We start from the raw sequence: 15,328 nt of genomic DNA, 5'->3' as shown, positions 1-15,328 counted from the left end.
GACATTTGGGTTGATTCCAAGTCTTTGCTATTGTGAATAGTGCCGCAATAAACATACGTGTGCATGTGTCTTTATAGCAGCATAATTTATAATCCTTTGGGTATATACCCAGTAATGGGATGGCTGGGTCATATGGTACATCTAGTTCTAGATCCTTGAGGAATCGCCATACTGTTTTCCATAATGGTTGAACTAGTTTACAATCCCACCAACAGTGTAAAAGTGTTCCTATTTCTCCACATCCTCTCCAGCACCTGTTGTTTCCTGACTTTTTAATGATCGCCATTCTAACTGGTGTGAGATGGTATCTCATTGTGGTTTTGATTTGCATTTCTCTGATGGCCAGTGATGATGAGCATTTTTTCATGTGTCTGTTGGCTGTATGAATGTCTTCTTTTGAGAAATGTCTGTTCATATCCTTTGCCCACTTTTTGATGGGGTTGTTTGTTTTTTTCTTGTAAATTTGTTTGAGTTCTTTGTAGGTTCTGGATATTAGCCCTTTGTCAGATGAGTAGATTGCAAAAATTTTCTCCCATTCTGTAGGTTGCCTGTTCACTCTGATGGTAGTTTCTTTTGCTGTGCAGAAGCTCTTTAGTTTAATTAGATCCCATTTGTCAATTTTGGCTTTTGCTGCTGTTGCTTTTGGTGTTTTAGACATGAAGTCTTTGCCCATGCCTATGTCCTGAATGGTACTACCTAGGTTTTCCTCTAGGATTTTTATGGTATTTGGTCTAACATTTAAGTCTCTAATCCATCTTGAATTAATTTTTGTATAAGGAGTAAGGAAAGGATCCAGTTTCAGCTTTCTACAATTAGCAATAATCGCGCCTCGGATAAACCTCATTGGCTACGATACTGCCACTGCGCAAAGCTGGGTTCCTTATTTCTTTTTAGGCAATTTGGTCTTGTGATCCAAGTAGACTATATTCCAAGAGAGATAATGGAATGATTGATAGTAATAACACATTTTCCCACTCAACTGCTTTCCATAAAAATAGAACTTTCTATTAACCAGATGGGCTTATGATTAATAATTTTAATTAGACTGGCTGTGCATGGTGGCTCATGCCTGTAATCTCAGCACTTTGGGAGGCCAAGGCGGGCGGATTACTTGTGGTCAGGAGTTTGAGACCAGCCTGGCCAACATGGGGAAATGCTGTCTCTATTAAAAATACAAAAATTAGGTGGGCGTGGTGGTGGGCGCTTGTAATCCCAGCTACTGGGGAGGCTGAGGCAGAAGAATCGCTTGAACCCGGGAGGCAGAGGTTGCAGTGAGCCGAGATCGCCCCACTGCACTCCAGCCTGGGCAACAAAGCGAGACTCTTTTTTGAGACTCTGTCTCAAAACAAACAAACAAAAATTAGACTAAAAAGTCATACAAAATTTTGAAGCTAGCTGATGAGTACACAAGAGTTCATGTAATTTTTGTAGGCTTGAACATTTCTGTAAGTTTCAGAAACTAAGTCCTACAAGCTGAAGAAAAGTATTTTTAAAATTCTAACATCTATAGCTGATGATGTTTATCAACCCAGTCCATAATCTAACCCTGTTGTTCCTCTTGCTGAAGTGAATACTGTAAAATCTTTTCTTGGCTCAAAAATTTTGTTTGGCCATTGACATGATGTTGACTGGAGGGTTCAGAAGTTAAGAAGCTGGGTGGGACTGGTCTGAAGGCAGTGAGTCAACTCAATTGATTATTCACAGTCAGTTATGCATCCAACTCCTTATTCTACTCTTCCCCTCTCTTCCCCTCTTCTCACTACTGCATTTGACTAGTATCTTTGTGGGATTTTTTCAAGTATTTTTTTTTTTTTTTTTTTTTGGAGACAGAGTCTCGCCCTGTCACCCAGGCTGGAGTGTGAGCCTGATAGAAATGCTCTAAAATTTCATAGCGGTGATAGTTGCACAATACGGTGAATACACCACAAGCCACTGAACTGTACAGTTTAAGATGGTGAACGTTGGCTGGGCGCGGTGGCTCACGTCTGTAATCCCAGCATTTTGGGAGGCAGAGGCAGGTGGATCACCTGAGGTCAGGAGTTCGAGACCAGCCTGACCAACATGGTGAAACCCCCGTCTCTACTAAAAATACAAAAAATTAGCCGGGTATTGTGGCACATGCCTGTAATCCCAGCTTCTTGGGAGGCTGAGGCAAGAGCATCACTTGAACCCAGGAGGAGGAGATTGCCATGAGCCAAGATTGCGCCATTGCACTCCAGCCTGGTTGACAGAGTGAAACTCCGTCTCAAGAAAGAAAAGGAAAAAAGAAAAAGATGGTGAATGTTATGTGCATTCTATCTCAGTGGAAATAAATTATGTAAGTACAGTGTATATTCCGTGAAAAAAATAAGATACATGCACAGGGGAAGAGGTAGAGTGAGGAATAAAATCCACACAATTATAATTTCCCGGTGCCCTTTACTAATCTAAACTTGATATGTTAGCTCTGAACCATAAGTAAATATGTATTATATATAACTGGACACCAAAAGCGTAATATTTGTTATACTAATTTTTTTTTTTTTTTGAGACAGAGTCTTGCTCTGTTGCCCAATCTGGAGCGCAATGGTACAATCTCAGCTCGCTGCAACCTCCACCTCCTGGGTTCAAGCGATTCTCCTGCCTCAGCCTCCCAAGTTGCTAGAATTACGGCATGTACCACCACACCTGGCTAATTTTTGTATTTTTGGTAGAGATAGGATTTCACCATATTGGCCAGGCTGGTCTTGAACTCCTGACCTCAAGTGATCCGCCCACCTCGGCCTCCCAAAGTGCTAGGATTACAGGCGTGAATCACCGCGTCCAGCCCTGTTAAACTAAATTTAAAAATAAGGTTTAGGGCCAGGCGCAGTGGCTCACACCTGTAATCCCAGCACTTTGGGAGGCTGAGGTGGGTGGATTATCTGAGGTCGAGAGTCCGAGACCACCTTTACCAACATGGAGAAATGCTGTCTCTACTAAAAATACAAAATTAGCCGGGTGGTGAGTGCCTGTAATCCCAGCTACTCGAGAGGCTGAGGCAGTAGAATGGCTTGAACCCGGGAGGCAGAGGTTGCAGTGAGCCAACATCACGCATTCACTCTAGCCTGGGCAACAAGGGTGAAACTCTGTCTCAAAAAAAAAAAAAAAAGTTTAGCTGAGTACAGTGATGCAAGCCTGCAGTCCCTGCTACTGGAGAAGCTGAAGCAGGAGGACTGCTTGAGACTAGGAGTTTGAGGCTGCAGTGAGCTGTAATGGCATCTGTGAATAGCCACTGCAGGCCGGGCACGGTGGCTCATGCCTGTAATCCTAGCACTTTGGGAGGCCAAGGCAGGCAGATTACTTGAGTCAGGAGTTTGAGACCAGCCTGGCTAACATGGTGAAACCCCGTCTCTACTAAAAATAGAAAAATTAGCTGGGCGTGGTGGTGTGCGCCTGTAGTCCCAGCTACTTGGGAGGTGGAGGCAGGAGAATCACTTGAACCCAGGAGGTAGAGGTTGCAGCAAGCCGAGATCACACCATTGCACTCAAGCCTGGGTAACAGAGTGAGACTCCATCTCAAAAAAAAAAAAAAAAAAAAAAGCTACTGCACTCCAGCCTGGGCAACACAGCAAGACCCCATCTCCTAAAAAATAGTTTAGACTACTCTGCCTATGGGGTAGCCCTGCTTTGCCTATGGAGCAGCCACTCTTAAAATTTAAAAAAAAGAAAAAAAAAAAACCCACCGCTTAGATTGTGAAACAAAAATAAAATATCAGGACCTCCAACTCACTATGCCAAAGGGAAAATAACAGCTTGGGAACTGAGTTACACACAAAAAAACTGCCTTCCTTTTGTTCCCAGATAGTTATAATTTCACATGCTAACTTTATCTGGTGTCAAATGTAGACCAACTGAGAGTTGGATGAATACACAACTGACTTTTCCCCATTCCCTTCGTTTCCCAGGGAAAAACGTGGATTCACTGAGCAGTAATCAGAGCCTCATCAGAATGTGACCACTTGCCTCACTGCCTACCCTTCTCCCCTTTTTTCTTTTCCTCCTTCCCCTCCTGCTCACTGTTCCACTTTCAAACACTGAAGTCCTCAAAGCCTCTTTGGAAAAAGCACAGGAGGCACAGATCTTTTTAATTTTTTAATTTTTTATTTTTTGGGGACAGAATCGCTCTGTCACCCAGGCTGGAGTGCAGTGGCGCGATCTTGGCTCACTTCGACCTCCGCCTCCTGGGCTCAAGTGATTCTTGTAACTCAGCCTCCTGAGCAGCCGGAATTAACAGGTATGCACCACCACATCCAGCTAATTTTTGTATTTTTAGTAGAGATGCGGTTTTGCCACCTTGCCTAAGCTGGTCTCGAACTCCTGGCCTCAAGTGATCCACCTGCCTTGGCCTTCCAAAGTGCTGGAATTACAGGTGTGAGCCACCGTGCCTGGCCAGGAGACAGGTTTTACTGGGACTTGTGTTTCTTTTTCCCAGGAGTCTCCTCAACCTTGGCAAAATAAACCTCTAAATTGATTGAGATGCCTGTTATTTTTTGGTTTACAGGATTGTAAATGATTACATATTAATAAAATTACATTTTAAATAGTTTTTGTATTGCAAATAAAGCCACGGCTATTCAGCTTTAGTGATTCCAATATCTCTTAGTTTTATCAGCTTATGATGAGCAGGCAAAAAATAACGAGGAAACCATAGCAATTACAGTAGAACAAAAATTGTTGTTTTCTTGTCTGAGCATTCTTAGCAAACATATCTGGAAATTATTTGTTTCCAAAAACAACTTGAGAAATAAAAGCACACAATCAATCTAATACAACTCTCGCTGTGTCTAACTACATAGTGCAGCTCATTCTGGAGTCTCGATGCTTCATTTTCCTCATTTTCTTTAAACAAAACTTTTTTTTTTTTTTTGGAGATAGGGTCTGTTGCCCAGGATGGAGTGCAGTGGTGCAATCACAGCTTCCTGCTGCCTCGACCTCCCTGGGCTCAGGTGATCTTCCTACCTCAGCTCCCCACTGCCCCAGGTAGCTGGGACTACAGGTGTGCACCACCATGCCTGGCTAATTTCCATATTTTTTGTCGGGACAGGGTTTCACCATGTTGCCCAGGCTGGTCTCAAATTCCTGGCCTCAAGCACTCCTCCTGCTTTGCCCTTCGAAAGTGTTGGGATTACAGGCGTGAGCCACTGCACCCAGCCAATGAAAAGGTTTTAAAAAATTTAAAATGGGTTGCTCTAGGCCTATACATAACTTTATTTATTTATCTGATTCGTTATATTGTCAGAAACAAACCAATATTTTCGCATTTGGAAGAAGACAGAAGATAGAAGAATCTGAAGCAGATGAGGAATAAGAGAAGCCAAAGGCAGTGTGCTGCCTCAGAACAACACCTGGGGACAAATTTGGTGAAACTGTGGACTGCATCCTTCTTGGACCAAATGCTTAAACTGTGCCCTGCACAAAAGCACCGCACATCAAGCCCTTAGAGCACCACATTCGATAGACGGAGGCAGTACCAAAGGTACAACTTCTCTGCTAACAACCAAAGTCTGCCCATTTCTAGTTCTGCATTTTTTTTTTCTTTTTTTGAGATGGAGTCTCACTCTGTCATTCAGGCTGGAGTGCAGTGGCACAACTTGGCTGACTGCAGTCTCGACCTTCCTGGTTCAAGTAATCTTCCTGCCTCAGCCCCTCAACTAGCTGTGACTGAGGCAAGAGCGTGCCACCCTGTCCGGCTTTTTTGTTTGTTTTTTGTTTTTTTGTGTTTTTTTGTAGAGACAGGGTTTTGGGGTTTTGCCATGTTGGCCAGGCGGGTCTTGAACTCCTGAGCTCAAGTGATCCACACACCTTGGCCTCCCAAAGTGCTAGGATTACAGGTGTGAACCACTGAACCCAGGCCTACATATCATTTTTCTTATGCTTAATGTGTCCACCAACAAATAACTGGATAAACAAAAGTGTTCCACACATACAATGGAATAGTATTCAGCCATAAAAAGGAATGAAGTTGAGATACACGTTACAACATGGATGAACCCTGAAAACATTGTGGTAAGTGAGAGAAGCCACTGACAAGAGATCATACATTGTGTAATGCAATTCTCAAGAAATTTCAGAATAGGCCAATCCTGGCCGGGCGTGGTGGCTCACGCCTGTAATCCCAGCACTTTGAGAGGCTAAGGTGAGCTCAGGAGTTCAAGACCTGCCTGGCCAAAATGGTGAAACCCCACCTGTACTAAAAATATAAAAATTAGCCGGGTGTGGTGGCCGGTGCCTGTAATCTAAGCTAGAGGCTGAAGCGGGAAAATCACTTGAACCCAGGAGTGGAGGTTGCAGTGAGCCGAGATCACGCCACTGCACTCCAGCCTCGGCAACAGAATGAGAGACTCCGTCACGCCCACACACACACACACACACACACACACACAATGGGCCAATCCACAGATACAAAAAGTAGATTAGTGGTTGCCAGGGGCTAAGTGAGGCAGGGAAGTGAGAAGTGACTGCTAATAGGTATGAATTTTGGGGGCGGGATGATGGAAATGTTCTAAAATTATAGAGTGGTGGTTGTTGCACAACACAGTATACTAGAAACCACTAAATTGTATGCTTTAATGGAGTGAATTTTATGGTATGTGAATCATATCCCAATAAAACCATTATTTAAAATAAAGAATCGGCAGGGACAATTACTAAACGTGAGGAGTCCCGGACCCACCCTAGACCAAACAAAGCCCACTGCCAGAGTAGGATGTAGGAATTTACATTTGTAAGTTTCCCAGATAGTTCACAGGCATAGTAGTAAGAGTTGCTGGTCTAGAGTTGAATCCTGGGGTTTATTTTCATGTCACTTGCATTGTCAGTCAACATAAGAAATACTCTATTTTGCCCTCTCCTTTGTAAGGCAGTAGTTTTAAAAATTAATTAATTAATTTTTTTGAGACAAAGTCTTGCTCTGTCGCCCAGGCTGGAGTGCAGTGGTACCATCTCAGCTCACTGCAACCTCTGCCACCTGGGTTCAAGCGATTCTCGTGCCTCAGCCTCCTGAGTAGCTGGGATTCCTGGCGTGTGCCACCACATCCAGCTAAGTTTTGTAGTTTTAGTAGAGATGGGGTTTCACCATGTTGGCCAGAATGGTCTCGAACTCCCATCCTCAGGTGATCCGCCCCCCTTGGCCTCCCTAAATGCTGGGATTACAGGTGTGAGCCACTGTGTGTGGCCTGCAAGGCAGTATTTTACTCCAGTAAATACTTCTGTTTCAGAGCATCTTGGGAATCTGATGCAGGTGTTACCAGCACAAAGTGCGTGCACCTTTTCCTCGAACCCAGATGCTGGTGCTCGGAGATGCTGCTCTGCTGGTTCTTCCCTCCATAGCCTTCAATATCAAGGCTCCCCTGTACTCTAAAGGAGGCCTCAGGACCAGGAGCATCACCGGAGTAATTTCAGGAATTTCTGTCATTATAAATACTCAGTCATTGACAATAATACTTTCTTTTAACAACTTGAAGGCCGGGCACTGTGGCTCATGCCTATAATCCCAGCACTTTGGGAGGCCGAGGTGGGTGGATCACTTGAGGTCAGGAGTTCGAGACCACCTGGCCAACATGGTGAAACCCTGTCTCTACAAAAATACAAAAATTATCTGGGCGTTGTGGTGGGCGCCTGTAATCCCAGCTACTTGGCAGGCTGAGGGAGGAGAATCGCTTGAACCTGGGAGGCAGAGGTTGCAGTGAGTCGAGATCGCGCCACTATACTCCAGCCTGGGTGACAGAGCGAGACCTTCTCAAAAAAAACCAAAAAAACAAAAAACAAAAATCCAACTTGATCAATATTTTCTTGGCCAACACCTGTCAGTTTGTTTGACAAATGAAGTCACTGGGAATCTGTGGCTCGGGCAGCCTGAGACTGCAGACTGGACTGACCACACTCTGTGATGTGCCGGATGCCAGAGGCAGCTGAAGATGCAGATCATTCTCACTTTCATAAACCCAGGAAAGGTTTTTTCACATCTGCAGAACATTCTAACATATAGAGATGCATTTGACTACCTTAGTAGGATAGAAACACACTTTGGACTTGACAATATTTGCAAATCATGCTTTTTTACCATTCCCTAGAGGGTGAAAATAGAAGTGCAATTTAGTGGCCACCTTGGATAGGAACACTAAATTACAGTGTGTAGAAAGTTTCAGTGGCAAAAGTTCTCCAGAGTTAACGCTCGATAACTGCCAGGGGCACCTCTCTGATCAAGGCTAGTATGAGTTTGCCATAAATCATTAAAGCATGAGTTACAAAAGTTATGAAATATGCTAATATAGGTAAAGTATGGTTTAATAGTCTGAATTCAGATAAATATATTTTTTGAATAAAAAAGTACACTTCCTTTTGTGTATTACAGATCACCAAACAGGGAGGAGTCAGGTTCCAACTTACTTCAACTTCTAAATATTTAAACTTGCTTTTCCTTCTCTCTGTTCTCAGGTAGGCCTAAAATTGTTCTCTGTTCTCAGGTAGTGTTCTAAAATTGCTGGTGGTGAGGGGTTGCACAACTCCATGAATATACTAAAAACTCTGCACTTTATTTATTTATTTATTTTGAGATGGAGTCTCACTCACTCTGTTGCCCAGGTTGGTGTGCAGTAGCGCAGTCTCAGCTCACTGCAATCTCCGCCTTCCAGGTTCAAGAGATTTTCCTGCCTCGGCCTCCGGACTAGCTGGGATTGCAAGTGTACACCACCATGCCCAGCTAATTTTTGTATTTTTAGTAGAGATAGGGTTTTGCCATGTTGGCCAGGCTGCTCTTGAACTCCTGACCTCAAGTGATCTGCCTGCCTTGGCCTCCCAAAGTGCTAGGATTACAGGTGTGAGCCACCACGCCCAGCCAAAACTGTACATTTTAAATGTGCACACATTAAACTATACACTTTAAATGGGTGAATTGTAAGGCATGTGAATTATATCTCAATCAAGTATCTCAATCAAGCTATTATTTAAAAAGAAAATTTTAGGCTGGGTGTAGTGACTCACACCTGTAACCCCAGCACTTTGGAAGGCCAAGGCTGGTGGATCACCTGAGGTCAGGAGTTCAAAAACAGCCTGGCCGACATAGTGAAACCCATCTCTATTAAAAATACCCAAAAATTAGGCGGGCGCGGTGGCGGGCGCCTGTAGTCCCAGCTACTCAGGAGGCTGAGGCAGCAGAATCGCTTGAACCCGGGAGGCGGAGGTTGCGTCAAGCCAAGATTGCGACACTGCACTCCAGCCTGAGCGACAGAGCAAGACTCTGTCTCAAAAAAATAAAAAAAGAAAATTTTAAACTGAAGCTAAAAAGAAAAAGACTATTATTAAATGGAAAAAACGTTCATGTTTTAGTGTTAGCCAAAAGAAACAGAATCCAAAAGCTTGTGTCCAAAATGAACGAAACAATGTTTAAAAGGGGCGGGGGAGGAGGAATTTATTACTATTCAAAACTGCACACGAAAGAAAATGACTGGAAGTAAATTTAATGAGGGAGTAACAGTAGTTGCCATTGGGTAAGAAACTTTGATTTTTTTTTTCCATTCTCTAATATCTATATTTTTAACAACAAAACCAACCCCCCAGGTTTCCAAATTTTCTATAATGAGCATGTATTATAGTTGCTATTACAAATACAGCAGGGGAGGGAGGCATATAAGTGCTGCTGTTGTCTGTGGGTGTCTGGGTCTGCTCTGCGGCGCCCAGCAAGCCCCACAGCTGCCTTGCAGCCACGACCACAGCTGCAGGGCATCCAGCTCAGGTGAGTTCATCACTCTGCACCTGTTTTGCTTTGCCATTGTATCTCCTGAAGGGAAGGCTAAGTGATACTTTATTCTCATTAGCTCCTTTCCCTTAGAGACAACCAAGATTTAGATCCTGTTCTACCGTAACCACATCCCAGTACAGATGTTTCAATGGGTCCAGAGTGATTATGTGGAAACCAATGGCTAAAGGGAAATACAGTCATCCCTTGGTATCCTTGGGGGATTGGTTCCAGGATGTCACTCAGATACCAACATTCATGGATGCTAATGGCAAAGTATTTGGATATAACCTATGCACATCCTCCCATATTCTTAATTTTTAAATTATTATTATTATTTGAGATGGAGTCTCGCTCTGTCACCCAGGTTGGAGTGCAGTGGCACGATCTCGGCTCACCGCAACCTCCACCTCCTGGCTTCAAGTGATTCTCCTGCCTCAGCCTCCCAAGTAGCTAGGATTACAGGCACACCCTGCCACGCCCAGCTAATTTTTGTATTTCTAGTAGAGACGGCGTTTCACCATGTTGGCCAGGATGGTCTCGATCTCCTGACCTCGTGATCCGCCCACGTCGGCCTCCCAAAGTGCTGGGATTACAGGTATGAGCCACCACGCCCGGCTAAAAAAATTTTTTTAAGAGACAAGGTCTCGCTCTGTAGCTGGGCTGGAGTACAATGGTGGCATCATGGCTCACTGCAGCCTCAACCTCCTAGGCTCAAGTGATCCTCCCACCTCAGCCTCCTGAGTAGCTGGGACTACACGTGTGAGCCACTAGGCTCAGCTAACTAAAAAAAAAAATTTTGTAGCGATAGGGTCTTGCTATGTTGCCCAGACTGGTCTTGAACTCCTGGCCTCAAGCAACCCTCCCAGCTTGGCCTCCCAAAGTGCTGGGATTACAGATGTGAGCCACCATCAGGCCTGGCCCTTCCACATATTTAAATCATTTCTAGATTACTTATAATACCTAATACAACCTAAATGCTATTCAGTGGTTGGTACTTCCTTAAATATTAGTCATTCTGAGATTATGCAAATATCTGTGCCCTCCAGCCACGTACCCGAAAGGAAATTCAGCCCAATCTTCAAGCCTAACTCAGGGCTGCTCTTCCACAAATGGCATTCACTTTCACCTGTTTTGCTTATGTTACTGTGTTTGCTATACGGTGTTGTTTAAGAAACAATGACAAGAGAAAAATAGTCTGTACACGTTCAGTACAAATGCAGACACCCTAGGCATAACTACATTGTACACATCTGCAACGTAACACATTCTGGAATTTTTTTTTCTGAGTATTTTCAGTCTGTGGTTGATTGAATCCTCAGATGCGGAACTCACAAATACAAAGGGCCTGTTATAGTCATGTAATTCATTCTTGCAATAGTTGTGCCTGCTTCTCTCAGGGAACAGAGAGACACCTGGGACAAATGTAAAATAGATTAATTTGCCCTCTGACAGTTTCCATTCTCACACAGGAAATAAGATGCACATGAATGTCTCCAGTACAAAACACAGTACCATAAGCAAAACAGGTGAAAGTGAATGCCATTTGTGGAAGAGCAGCCCTGAGTTAGGCTTGAAGATTGGGCTGAATTTCCTTTCGGGTACGTGGCTGGAGGGCACAGATATTTGCATAATCTCAGAATGACTAATATTTAAGGAAGTACCAACCACTGAATGAAAAGCAACACTGTTTCCATAAGGAGGAGACGCCCAAACGATTTTTAGGATCTCTTTGCAGGGGTCAAGCAACACACAAACCAAGGCAGAATCTGTGAACACAACTTGTGTAGACTTTCTGAAAGCTGTTGTCAAGATGATACCAGAAGCATAATGACCTTTAAATTTTTAAATTTTGGGCCGGGCGCGGTAGCTCATGCCTGTAATCCCAGCACTTTGGGAGGACGAGATGGGCAGCTCACTTGAAGCCAGGAGTTCGAGACCAGCCTGGCCAACACGGTGAAACCATCTCTACTGAAAATACAAAAATTAACCAGGCGTGGTGGCACATGCCTGTAATCTCAGCTACTCAGCGGGTTGAGGCAAGAGAATCGCTTGAACCCGAGAGGCAGAGGTTCCAGTGAGCGAAGATTGTGCTGCTGCACTTCAGCCTGGGGTGACAGAGCGAGACTCCGTCTCAAAAAAAAAAAAAATTAATTTTGAAACAATTTCAAGTTTACAGAACAGTTGCAAGAATAGTACAGAAAATTTATATACTCTATACAAATTCACCAAGGTTTCACATCCCCTCCTCCTCAGACTGTTAAAATGATCTTTTGGAGGCTCAGCTTAAATGAGTGCTATCCAGCCATCAGGAGCTTTCAGTGCTCGTGAATATAAGAGAACACAGAATTTTACAACCCCAGTGTACTGAACTAAGCATGCCCAGGTCCAAGAGACAATTCAACCCCCTGTCGCAGCCCCAACCATCCACCAACCCTCCAGGAGGGCACTGAATACCTTTTCCTCCTCCTTTTTTCTGGAGATGGGGTATTGCCATGTTGCCCAGGCTGGTCTAGAACTTCTGGACTCAAGGGATCTGCCCACCTTGGCCTTTCAAAGTGCTGGGATTATAGGCATGAGCCATCACGCCAGGCCCCTATGACTGTTTTAAACACGAATCTGTATCCACATGGCTGGAGCTGACTAAACTTTGGCTGCTAAGTAAACTAAAGCCCTCATTAGGTTTGCCTCTAGACTGGCCCAGGAAGTTTGGTGTGAACTGATCGTTCTCTGCATTATGGAGGTCACAAAAGCAGCCCTCAAGAAGTCCCTCTCTGGCTGGGCGCAGTGGCTCACGCCTGTAATCCCAGCACTTTGGGAGGCTGAGGCGGGCAGATCACCTGAACTCAGGAGTTCGAGACCAAAATGGCAAAACCAAAATTAGCCAGGTGTGGTGGCAGGTGCCTGCAATCCCAGCTACTTGGGAGGCTGATGCAGAAGGATTGCTTGAACCTGGGAGGCAGAGGTTACAGTGAGCCAAGATCATGCCACCACACTCCAACCTGGGCGACAGAGCAAGGCTCTATCTCCAAAAAAAAAAAAAAAAAAAAAAAAAAAAAGTGCCTTTCCCTCTCAGAGGAGACTCTCATGACAATGAAGGTGCTAGGAACATCTGAAGTCTTAGTAAGGGTGTTGTCAGGAGACCTCATCTTTCTGAGGACCTAAAGGGTGTATGGAGGGCTGGGTGCAGTGGCTCACACCTGTAATCCCAGCACTTTGGGAGGCCGAGGCGGGAGGATTGCAAGGTCAGGAGTTCAAGTTCAGCCTGGTCAACTTGGTGAAACCCCGTCTCTACTAAAAATACAAAAATTAGCCACGCATGGTGGCAGGCGCCTGTAATTCCAGCTATTCAGGAGGCTGAGGCAGGAGAATCACTTGCACCCGGGAGGCAGAGGTTGCAGTGAGCCAAGATCACACCACTGCATTCCAGCCTGGGTGACAGAGCAAGACTCTGTCTAAAAAAAAAAAAAGAGCAAATGGAAAGTGTCACAACAGGAAGATCTACTGAACCCCTGAAGTTAAATAGGCCATGGTATCAGAAGGTGTACAATTTTCTTCCTCGCTCACTTCCTTCCTTCCAGTAAAACCCCACTGAAAAAACTCTGGCCTTATACTGACATGGACAAAGGAGAAGTTTCCGTGGGAAATGAAAAATAAATAATGGCAGGTACACCTTCTTCAGTTCTTGTTTGGATCTACAATCTAGGAGAAAAGTCCATCACATCCCCGTTTCCACCCTAATGCCCTGGCAGGGCAACATATGAGTGAAAAACATTTAGGAGAGGCTGCAGAGTCCGGATGAGCAGAAGGAGGAGCTGAGCTGACAGGAGGAATGGGATGATCAAATCCTTTTCCCATCCCCCGGTCTATTTATGGAGTCATCTGCCTTCAGGAAATGCTGAGCCCCCTCTCCCAGGACCCTGTTGGGAGTGACGCCTGCGCTGGTTGACCCAGCCTTCCACATCCTCCTCCTGGCCTCAGCAGTTCTCTCCTTGTGACCCAGTGGGTTACTGGGAACCCAGCCGGTATATGACAGTGCTTCTCAGAGGTCCCAGTCCAGTGAGGAAATTCAAGGAGGAAAGGCAAAAAAAAAAAAAAAAAAAAAAAAAAAAAAAAAGTAATGATGTTGGAAAAGCCCCTGGCACGGAGAGGCTCCTCAACACCGACACAGGGAGGGGATAGGTGGGACGCCAGGGCTGCAGGTGACAACACTGTGGCCCAGGGCTTTTGTGGCTCACCTAGCCTGTCACCTGGCCACATGGTGGCAGAGGTAGAAGCAGAACCTAGGGCTCCTGTTACCCTGCCTGGGGCTCATTCACCCCCTCACCCTCCTTTCCCATTGCCTCAGGGGACTCAGGTTTCCACGGAGAAGCTATCACAGGAGAACCTGGATCTGCTAGTTACATGTTCCATGTTCTTGAAGGCATTTCTTCTCTTTTTTTTCTTTTTTTTTCTGAGCTGAAGAGCCACTTCTTTAGAAACCCAGAGAGATTTGTGAAGTTCGTGTTTCTGGTGACTATTTTTTTTTTTTTTAGAAGTGAGAAATGTTCTTTGTTATTATCAGGCTGTTGAGGGATTTTTTTTTTTTTTTGCTTTTTGAGAAATCTCTCTGTTGCCGAGGCTGGAGTGCAGTCTTGTGAATACAGCTTCGACCTTATGTCCAGCAATCTTCCTGCTTCTGCCTCCCAAGTAGCTGGAATGACAGGCGTGCACCACCACGCCCAGCCTGGAGATTTTTTTAAAAACAACAAAAAATAAAACACATTTGCCTTATAGCTACCAGATAACATTAGCCATGAGGCCGGGCACGGTGGCTCATGCCTGTAATCCCAGCACTTGGGAGACCGAGGCAAGAGGATCACCTGAGGTCAGGAGTTGGAGACCAGCCTGGCTAACACGGTGAAACCTTGCCTCTACTAAAAATACAAAAATTAGCTGGGCATGGTGGCACATGCCTATAATCCAAGCTACTCTGGAGGCTGAGGCAGGAGAATCACTTGAGCCCACGATACAGAGGTCGCAGTGAGCCAAGATCGCGCCACTGCATTCCAGCCTAGGCGACAGAACGATACTCCATCTCAAAAAAAAAAAAAAAAAAAAACAAAAAAACAGGCTGGGCACGGTGGCTCATGCCTGTAATCTCGGCACTTTGGGAGGCTGAGGAGGGTGGATCACTTGAGGTCAGGAGTTCGAGACTAGCCTGGCCAACATGGTGAAACCCTGTCTCTATTAAAAATACAAAAAAATTAGCTGGACGTGGTGGTGTGCGCTTGTAAACCTAGCTTCTCTGGACGCCAAGGCAGGAGAATCGCTTGAACGCAGGAGGCAGTGTTTGCAGTGCGCGGAGATCACGCTCTGGCAGAGTGAGACTCCGCCTCAAAAACAACAACAACAAAAAAAAGAAAACAAAAAAAAGTTAGCCATGGGCTCCTACTGAATGCTTTCTCTTCTTTTATTTTATAAGAAAAGAAGAAAAAGTTGATGTTCTAACTAAATGTATATAACCTTGTGTTATGTCTTCTATGGTTGGCTTCAAATGCTATTTATACATTTTTTATTGAAGGTTTCACA

At 44.7% G+C, this 15,328-nt stretch overlaps 2 protein-coding genes and 1 pseudogene across 50 annotated transcripts in view; 1 reads left to right on the top strand and 2 right to left on the bottom strand.

The window, feature by feature from the left end:
• Nucleotides 1-15,328, top strand: part of NDUFB2 (NADH:ubiquinone oxidoreductase subunit B2) — a 1,166,996-nt gene that overhangs the window by 1,070,790 nt on the left and 80,878 nt on the right. The window lies entirely within an intron of this gene.
• DENND2A (DENN domain containing 2A) overlaps nt 1-15,328 on the bottom strand; it is a 126,607-nt gene that overhangs the window by 95,964 nt on the left and 15,315 nt on the right. The gene's annotated exons all lie outside the window — the stretch shown is intronic.
• LOC126951915 (uncharacterized) lies at nt 720-873 on the bottom strand (annotated as a pseudogene).

The sequence above is a fragment of the Macaca thibetana genome, chromosome 3, assembly GCF_024542745.1.
Source record: "Macaca thibetana thibetana isolate TM-01 chromosome 3, ASM2454274v1, whole genome shotgun sequence".
Classification (NCBI taxonomy): domain Eukaryota; kingdom Metazoa; phylum Chordata; class Mammalia; order Primates; family Cercopithecidae; genus Macaca; species Macaca thibetana.
This window is presented reverse-complemented; position numbering and strand designations above follow the sequence as displayed.